The following is a 10,021-nucleotide window of genomic DNA, read 5'->3' on the forward strand; positions in this document are numbered from 1 at the left end:
CATTGCTATCAATACATTTAAAAAAAAAATGCCTCTCTGTGCAAAATAGGTTTAAAAACGTAAACAACTGTGGGATACTGTTTGTCCGTGATTTGAAGAGCCCAGCGCTGCTCCCGATGAAGGAAAGACCAACTATGCAGGGGAGACCTACCTCGGCACTTATGCAGGTGAAACCAAAGGGCAGATATGCTTCACCATATTTTCTAGTCTTTGGCTTAGAATGAAGTTGGTTTGGAAACATATTCAGCGATGCTTCATCTCCTGCTTTGCGTTTGTGTAGGCGCCCGGGCTAGCAGTGTTCAAGCATTGTTTTTTTTCCCTTTTCATGCCGCCCCCCCCCCCCTGCAATGGCTCTGCGCCCCCCCCTTGGGGGCGGTCCCCACACTTTGGGAAGGTCTGCTCTAATGAATGATGTCTTGATGTCCTCTGATGTCTTCTGTTTTTCACAGATACTACATCACCATGAAACTGGTGGTTGTGTCTGCACTTCTTTGTGCAATGCTTGCTCTGATCACTGCTGCTGATCCACCAGGTTGGCTGACATTTTCAAGATTTTCACCAAAACAAATTACATTTTAAAAAATATGTATTATTAAATCCAATTCTTTGTATTCTTTAACGGCCAAGAAAGACACGGCTCAAAGTGGTCTAACTCAAAAATGATCTTTAATTTTACACATTCTGGAATATGGAGACTGAGCAGAGAGACAACATCAGCTTCAGTCTGAAAAAGGAGCCACCAGTCTGATTATTTATATACTTCCTCTACACATCACGCACACTTTAAGTTTCGATCAAACACTCTACCTAGTTTCACTTTTTGCCTGCAGCTCCTGTGCTCTGCAAAAGCATGCAGTTTCCTGTCAGTACTCATGGCTCAGACTCTACTCAGAGACGGCCCTTTTAGACTATATTAAAAACAAGTAACAATAAGCACTAACAATATATTTATTTTATGACAGTATAAAATCCAACATGTGTACATAGAATCAAAAACAAAAACACGCAATTACAGGAAAAATACAAAATGTGTTTACGGATACAAGAAAGTCATTTACTTGTACTAAAATATTCTTAGCTTCTTTGCTTGTCTTCAGGAGAGCAGCATGTTGAAAAGAGAACCTTATGTACTTGTGGCAGGTATAGCAGCTGGACTAGATATGGCAACCGACACTACCGCTATTTTCACACTCCCATAACTTGGGCTCAGGCTCAAGTAAAAACAGTGATATGGATTTATCATTTACTTTTTCTCTGTTTACTCTCATATTTTCTAAAGCCAGGTTTGGTGACATTTTCTCTCTTTTATTCACTTTGAATTTTCTGCTTTGTGTTGATCTCCACTACAGAGATACTGTGAGTCCATGAATGCAAACTTGGCATCGGTACACAACCTCTGGGAGTACCGGATGATTCAGCGTGTCATTTATCATGCAACTCATACATACAAGACTAGAGGAGGCTGGTTGGAGGCTCTGAGACTCAACAGGTATAATACTCACCAATATACGATACATAAAGTCTGACAGTTACAAATCTGAATCTACTCATCAAGCACTGTACTCTGCTAGTATATTACCAAGCTCACCACATTTCAAATTTTGGGGTGTAGTTTGTTTTTAATGCATTTTTGTCTATTTTTTTGTGTTATGTAGGAGGGTTATTGGTTTTGGATCGATGGAACTCGTTTCAGATACACGCTCTGGTGTCATGTTTCGGCTGTGTACAGGCAGGAGAAGGACCCAAATGCAAAACCCACGACAACAAAATAACTCAAAAAGCTGCTTTATTGCAGAATGGCATGGAAAACTAAACTAAACTGTAGTGATGGCCCACTTGAAGCTCAAGCTCCGGTGCCTGTGTCAAAAAAATCAACACACTGCTTCAGAGGCACTGTGTCGAAGCTTGATTCGTTTGGCCAGAGTCACGTGATCAGTGACGTCCGAAGCTTCATTTAGAGCCTAACTGCTTCGGTGTCTGATTCAATGGTTTATAAGCAGGTGAACCATTTGCGGGATTTGTGGAGTGTTTTGATGGTTACAGATAGCGAACCACTGATTATTTCTATTGAGAGATTTGGAGCCAGCGAGGAATAGAGGAGTTTCTGTTGTGTGGGAGTATTTTTAGTTGATTTTGGTCAATCGGGTGGGTTTTCCAGCTTTGTGTTCTTGTTGTTTGCTTTTGTCTTGTGCGTGTTTATTTTATATGACAATGGGAAAAACTTCAAATGTCAAAAATCTGCTTTTCATAATATAATTATCATTAAATAACTTTAGAAAGACTTCTATTTGACTCTTTACATTTAATGTTATAAAAATATATATTTTATGTTTTAAATAATTTTAAACTGTTAGTCTGCCAAATGTGCAGCAATTTAATTCATTTATTCTCTTTAGGTGATTGGGCCCAGTTAGACTTTATAACTGCATCTCTACCAGTTTCTGTGCACTCCAGCCTCCTCTGTACCATGTGAAGGGATTTTCCTTAATGCAGGAGAAATTATCTCCACGAAAAGGAACAGGTTCGGCCATCGCACAGTGGAACAAATTTTCTTCTTAAATACAAATGGAAAAGGGTTACCTTAAATGCATCATGTTTTTAATGTACAAGTTTATAAGCATTTTCCTTTTCCATTTCACAATCAATTCTACCCCCAGGTCAAAAATATGTATAGGAAAATTTCCCTAATGTAATATTATTTATAAATACACCCGTCTAGCGATTAACTGCATAAGTACATGGAGGCGTGACCTCACAGCAGAAATATACTCCATAATGTGTTGTACATTATTATATGTATATTATATGTAACGTGGTATTTTTCAATTATTGTATTTACCAACATCAATAAGTCACAAGCAAAGAAAGACCACACCATGGTGCATGTTTAAACAAGGAGAGTTTACTGGTCAAAATTATTTATTAAACAAATAAACCACATTTTTGTCACCCCAAAAAATACACGTTTAAAGCAACACAACGGTGGCCCAATATCAGACAGAACTCCACTCTGTAGAGTGGGCAATCATTACGAAGCAGTTGGTTTTCTTTTGTGGATTCAAGCTGCTCTTCATATTTTTGGCCACCAGATGTCACCAGAGAGGACTGTGTTGAAAAGCTCAGAGTAATGAACCGTGTTTCAATACAAGCTTCAATGCTTCAGAAAGCTTCATTTGGCCATCACTACTAAACTGGGACATGGCTAACTAACACACAGTGCAACACAGCCATGAGGAAGACTACAACACTGACAGAGAGAAACACAGGGCTTAAATACACAGAGGGATAACGAGGGAATGAGACACAGAAGGAGAGCACAGCTGGGAGTAATCAGGCTGGACGAGACAAGGGAAGCAAAACTAGAATCACTCACATGAGACATGGACCTTCAAAGTAAAACAGGAAACACACTGACTGAACAGTGTTATAAAATGTGGGACTGGACAAAAGAACTATCCCAAGTATTTCATTTGTAATGACCATGAAGAATACAATATGGATGTTGTGGCAAATAGTCTCAATGAATTCTTTGTAACTGCTGGACCAAATTTAGCAAGAACAATCACTCATCCTGGGAAAGCACAGGAAAAACCGGAGACACTGATTGACAGAAATCCATATTCTATGTTTCTCACAGCCGTTGATGAAAATGAAGTTCTTGAAATTGTCAAAAAATGTAAAAATCACAAATCTTTGGATTGTAATGATATTGATATGATAGTGGTTAAAAGAGTCATTGAGGCTATTATAAAACCATTTACATACATCTGTAATTTATCATTTCAAACTGGTCGATTTCCAGACAGAATGAAAATAACAAAAGTTATACCTCTATATAAATCTGGAAACAAACACCATTTCACAAACTACAGGCCTGTCTCTTTACTACCTCAATTCTCAAAAGTTCTTGAAAAACTGTTTAAAAACAGACTGGAAAAATTTATAGATAAACATAAACTACTCACTGAGAGTCAGTACGGATTCAGATCAAGCAGATCAACATCATCGGCACTATTAGATTCAATAGAATACATCACAAATTCCATAGACAAAAAGCAATATGTGGCTGGGTTATTCATAGACTTGACAAAGGCATTTGACACTATAGATCATGATATATTAATAAGAAAACTGGAACGTTATGGTGTCAGAGGGGTAGTTTTAGATTGGGTCCGGAGTTATTTAAGTGACAGAAAGCAGTTTGTGAAAATAAATGGTGGTTGCTCCTTATGTATGGACATTGCTTGTGGTGTACCCCAAGGGTCAGTTTTGGGTCCAAAATTCTTCAACTTGTACATTAACGACATCTGTAAAGTGTCCAAAGTATTAAAAATGGTTCTCTTTGTTGACGATACAAACATTTTTTGCTCTGGTGATGATCTGCAGAATTTTTTGGAGGATATGACTAATGAAATAAGTAAAGTGAAGTTCTGGCTTGATAAAAACAAATTATCATTAAATTTGAATAAATCTAAACTTATGTTATTTGGAAATAGTAGTTTAAATACAAATGCAAAGATTCAAATAAATGGTGTTGATATTGAAAGAGTCAGTGAAAATAAATTTCTGGGGGTAATAATAGATGAAAAACTTAACTGGAGAGCTCACGTAAGATATATTCATTCCAAAGTATCACGAAGCATTGCAGTACTAAACAAGGCAAAACAGGTATTCGACAGAACATCACTTCATATTCTCTACTGTTCACTGGTTTCACCATACTTAAGCTATTGTGCAGAGGTCTGGGGCAATAACTATAAAACCACATTACATTCACTTTTTACTCTTCAAAAGAAAGCAATTCGAATCATCCACAATGCAGGTTATAGGGAACATACAAACTCACTATTTTTGCAGTCTGAAATATTGAAAATTGACGATATAGTGAAATTCCAAACAGCACAAATTCTATTCAAAGCAAAAAATAAAGAACTGCCAGGTAATATTCAGAGTATGTTTTTTTTGAAAGAAGGAAGTTATAATTTAAGGGGTTTTTGTAACTTCAAAACAATGAAGGTACGTACTACAAGAAAAGGCTTTTGTGTTTCTGTTCAAGGAGTGAAACTATGGAACAAACTGAATATGGAATTAAAGCAATGTCCAAACATAAAACTGTTCAAAAAGAGTTATAAAAATATGATCTTCTCGATCTATAAAGAAAAGGAAAATATTTAAATTAAGTGAATGTCTCTATTTAAAAACAAACAAACAAAAAATTCATGATGTGATATTATAGTATATAGTATATCAGAAATCTGTTCACTATTTTTATTACAAATTATATCAGTAAGGAAGCTGACTAAATATTCACTGATAATTTATGGGACAGGGGTGGGATTAAATAAGTGTATACTTCTTCCCACTCCCTTTCAACATGTAAATTAATCAGAATGTTTTTTTGTATGTAATTTGTATAGTATATTTTTTTTCTCTCATTTCTTTTCTAAATGTACTTGTATATTGTTCACATGTTGAAATAAATTACCAATCAATCAATCAATCAATCAAAAACTCTAGACATGCAAACTTAACAGCAACTGAGAAGACAGAACATAGGGACCTGAAACATGGGACAGAAAGGCACAGTAGACGCAACGTGGACATAACAACGCCACAGGGAAAGAGTAAAACAAAACACAGAACCTCTTAGAAAATAAAATAGGAAACATAATGAAACGCAGACATGACTACATAGAATAGAATAGAATAGAATACTTTTATTTGTCAATTTCTTCAAATGTACTTGCCATACAAAGGAATTGAAATTACGTTTCACACTGTCCCATGCGTAGACATTGACAACAATAAGGTGCAGATGCACAACAAAAACAGCCCTAACAATAAAGTAATAAATAGTAATATAATAATATAAATAGTGCTAAAAGAAATACTAAAAATATATATATAGTTGCAGGTGTGTGCAATTGCAATGCAAGTCAGGAATGTTTTCAGTTCTTGGTTCAGAGAGTGTTTCTTTGTTGGAGAGTGTGCGTGGGTGAGGGGGAGTAGAGTCCAATCTGTCTTCCTATACTTCTGCCAATCTGGTGATTCTGCTGGCTGGGAGTCGGGAGGGAAGAGAGTTCAGCAGTCTCACGCGGGGGGGTGCGCGGGGTGGGTTGCATCGTTGACAATTGTGATGGCTTTGCGGGTGAGGCGAGTGGTGTAAATGTCTTGCAGGGAGGGGAGTGGTACACCAACTATCCTCTCAGCTGTTCTCACAATGCGTTGTAGAGCTTTTCTGTTATAGTCAGTGCAGCTACCGCCCCACACAGTGATGCAGCTGGAGAGGATACTTTCAATAGTGCCTCTGTAGAATGTAGTCAGGATGGGTGGTGGAGCACTTGCCCGCTTGAGTTTGCGCAGGAAGTAGAGGTGCTGTTGTGCTTTCTTGGCCAGTGATGCTGTGCTGGTGGTCCAAGAGAGGTCCTCACTGATGTGCACCCCCAGGAACTTGGTGCTGCTCACCCTCTCCACCGCAGCGCCGTCGATGGTCAATGGGGGGTGACAGGTGTGGCCTCTCTGGAAGTTGACAATAATCTCCTTGGTCTTACTGACATTTAGCAGGAGGTTGTTGTCTCTGCACCACGTGGTCAGGAGCTCAACCTCTTTCCTGTAGTGGGTCTCATCGCCCTTGATGATGAGCCCCACCAGCGTTGTGTCGTCCGCAAACTTCACAAGGTGGTTGGAGCTGTAGGTTGGTGTGCAGTCATGTGTCAACAGGGTGAAGAGCAGAGGACTGAGCACACAGCCTTGTGGAGCCCCCGTGCTCAGGGTGATGCTGTTTGAGACCTTGTTGCCCACACGCACCGCTTGAGGCCTCTGGCTGAGGAAATCCAGCAGCCAGTTGCAGAGGGAGGTGCTGAGGCCCAGTCTGTCCAGTTTACAGATGAGTTGTTGTGGTATTATGGTGTTGAATGCTGAGCTAAAGTCTATGAACAGCATTCTCACATATGAGTCTTTCTTGTCCAGATGAGTTAGGGCTGGGTGGAGGGCAGAGCAGATTGCATCCTCTGTGGATCGTTTCGTTCTGTATGCGAACTGGTGTGGGTCCAGGGTGGGAGGTAGGGTGGATTTGATGTGTGACATGACTAGTCGTTCAAAGCACTTCATAATAATGGGTGTCAGTGCCACGGGGCGGTAGTCATTGAAACAGGCTGGGGATGGTTTCTTTGGCACAGGTATGATGGTGGCAGTCTTGAAGCATGATGGGACAGTGGCTTGCCTCAGGGAGGTGTTAAAGATGTCTGTGAAGACATTCTTCAGCTCCTCTGCGCAGTCTTTCAGCACACTACCAGGGATGTTATCTGGACCCGCTGCTTTCCGGGCGTTGATGGTGATGAGTGTCCTCTTCACGCTGGCAGCAGACAGGCACAGAGGCTGGTCGTGTGGAGGTGGTGGTGTTTTCTGTGGGCGTGTGTTGTTCTGTGCTTCAAATCGTGCAAAGAAGCTGTTCAGGTTGTTGAGCAGAGTGGTGTCGCTCTCACAGCTACGCGCTACAGGCTTGTAGTCTGTAATAGCCTGGATGCCTTGCCATAGGCTTCTTGCATCCTTGCTATCATTGAAGTGGGAGGTTATCTTGTGTGTGTAGTCCTGTTTCGCTTTCCTGATGCCACGGGACAGGTTGGCTCTCGCTGTTCTCAGGCCTATTTCATCCCCAGCTCTGAAGGCCTTGTCTCTGGCCTTCAGCAGCCTGTGGACATCTCCTGTTAGCCATGGCTTCCGGTTGGCTCGAGTTGTGATACTTTTCACCTGTGTTACATCATCAATGCATTTGGTGATGTATGAGCTCACCGTGTCTGTGTACTCCTCGATGTCTATGATGTTATTGTAGGTGGCTGCTTCCTTGAATATGTCCCAATCAGTTGACCCAAAGCAGTCTTGAAGAGCAGAGGTGGCCTCCTGTGGCCACACTCTTACCTCTTTCATAACAGGTTTGATGACCTTCACTCTCTGTCTGTATGATGGCATTAGCATAACAGTGAGGTGATCAGAGGTGCCGATGTGGGGGAGGGGGATGGCTTTGTATGCTCCTTTTTCCTGTGTGTAGACCAAGTCCAATATGTTGTCTCCCCTTGTTGGAAAATGTACATGCTGATGAAACTTTGGGAGAACAGTTTTAAGATCAGCATGATTAAAGTCTCCTGCGAGGATGATGAAACCGTCTGGGTGTGCTGTTTGTTGTTCACTGATGGCCTGATACAGTTCGTTCAGCGCCGCATTTCTATCGCTGTTGTTGCTAGATGGAGGTATATAGGTAGCGACCAACAAGATCGAGCTTACCTCCCTGGGCAAATAGAAAGGGCGACACTTCACGATCATGAACTCCGCCAGTGATGAGCAGTGTTTGCGTACTACAGTGGCATCCCGACACCACTCGTCACGGATGTAAACACAGACCCCGCCACCTCGGGTCTTGCCTCCGTCTATGAGAGCCCTGTCGGCTCTGTAGCATGCTAGCTGCTCCAGTTGTATGGCCGAGTCCGGAATGTTGTCATTAAGCCATGTCTCGGTGAAAACTAGCACACAACAGTCACTTACTTTGCGATTCGCTGATCTCAGAAGTCGTATGTTGTCCATTTTATTGTCCAGAGATCTAACGTTGGCTAAGAGGATCGATGGTATGGCTGGGCGAGTTGGCTTAGCCTCAAGCCTGACTCGGACTCCTCCGCGCTTGCCCCGCTTCCTTGTCCTAGCGCATGAACTTGACAACATAACAGACATCTAACACATGAAGGGCAAGGGAGTCTTAACAGGGGTTGGAAGACACAAGGGGAAACTAATAACAAATGAACTAGAAAACCTAATGAGCTTAATCATATAAACATCCAAATAAACTAAACTCAAAACACTGGGTCATAAGACCCAGGATCGTGACATCTGGTGTCATGGAGAGCCTAACAACTCTTGCAGCAAAGAGCACTGCATGCACATGAACTTTACAGGTAAAATAGAGTATTTTGCAGCAAATAATGTTTATGGTTAAAAGACTGTAATGAAACAAAACTAAATATTTCCCTCAGTATAGAAAAGTAATCATCCACTTGATCATGGTTTCACTCATTGTTGATTTATGGTGCTTGCAGCACGCAGCTGTATGAATGACATACCCTGTCACTACCGATACCCATTTGTCTGAGTCAGGAAGTTTCGATTATTCCTGGTCTGGCTTGAAGGCAAATAATCCTTCAGAAGAATCTGTTGCTGATTTACATTTTTACCTTGTTTCTTTTGCTTTAAAGCTTCATTTCCCAGAATGAAATGCTCTTATCATCGCCATCATTAAATAGAATAGAGAACAGACTGTGACAGAATGTTCCAGAGAAAAATACAAAAAAACACGAGACTAGACAAGGACATAAGGGACTAAGCAGGGAAGCTACGGGAGAGGAGGAGGAGGAGGAGAGGAGAAAAGTGTGACCGCCTTCGTCAAGAGCAGAAAATTATAATTTATAAAATTTATAAAATGTATATTTGTTACTCTAAGATATGTGACTGTGATGAGAGTACAGTAAAGACAATACAGTCATTGTTTAAGTTCAAATAATGAAGGCTTGGGCTCTGTTATATCTGTTTGATAAATAAAGTTCTACATTTACTTGCCCAACATCTGTTAAATTAATTTATTCATCAAAAACCATGGAGATCATGGAGTTGGCACTAGGGCCACCACTAGAGGGAACTGTGAAGTGCCAAAGGTAATAGTTTACCAAAGGCAATAAAGGAGACCATTTTTAACTTCTATGACAAAAACAGGCATGAATCACAAATTGTTAGTAGAATATCTATATGTTTTTTTCCTTATTATAAAGTTCTATGTGATGTGCCCTGGGGCTATAGATGTAAATGATCAGTTTTGCTATAATCTGGCATGTTTGCTCTTGATATGTTTGGTATACTGATGTTCATTAACATGTGTTACCCCTGTTAAACAGGGAAAAGAAAGGAAAAGAAAAGGCTTCGATGATAAAAATGATTTCTCACGCGTTGTCAATTCAAAATAATGTTTTATCAAATACATATT

General features: G+C 40.4%; 1 pseudogene; it reads left to right on the top strand.

The window, feature by feature from the left end:
* The first annotated feature begins 430 nt into the window (after positions 1-430).
* Positions 431-9,181, top strand: LOC113014475 (ladderlectin-like; annotated as a pseudogene).
* The last annotated feature ends 840 nt before the right edge of the window (positions 9,182-10,021 follow it).

This window comes from Astatotilapia calliptera, chromosome 3 (assembly GCF_900246225.1).
Source record: "Astatotilapia calliptera chromosome 3, fAstCal1.2, whole genome shotgun sequence".
Classification (NCBI taxonomy): Eukaryota; Metazoa; Chordata; class Actinopteri; order Cichliformes; family Cichlidae; genus Astatotilapia; species Astatotilapia calliptera.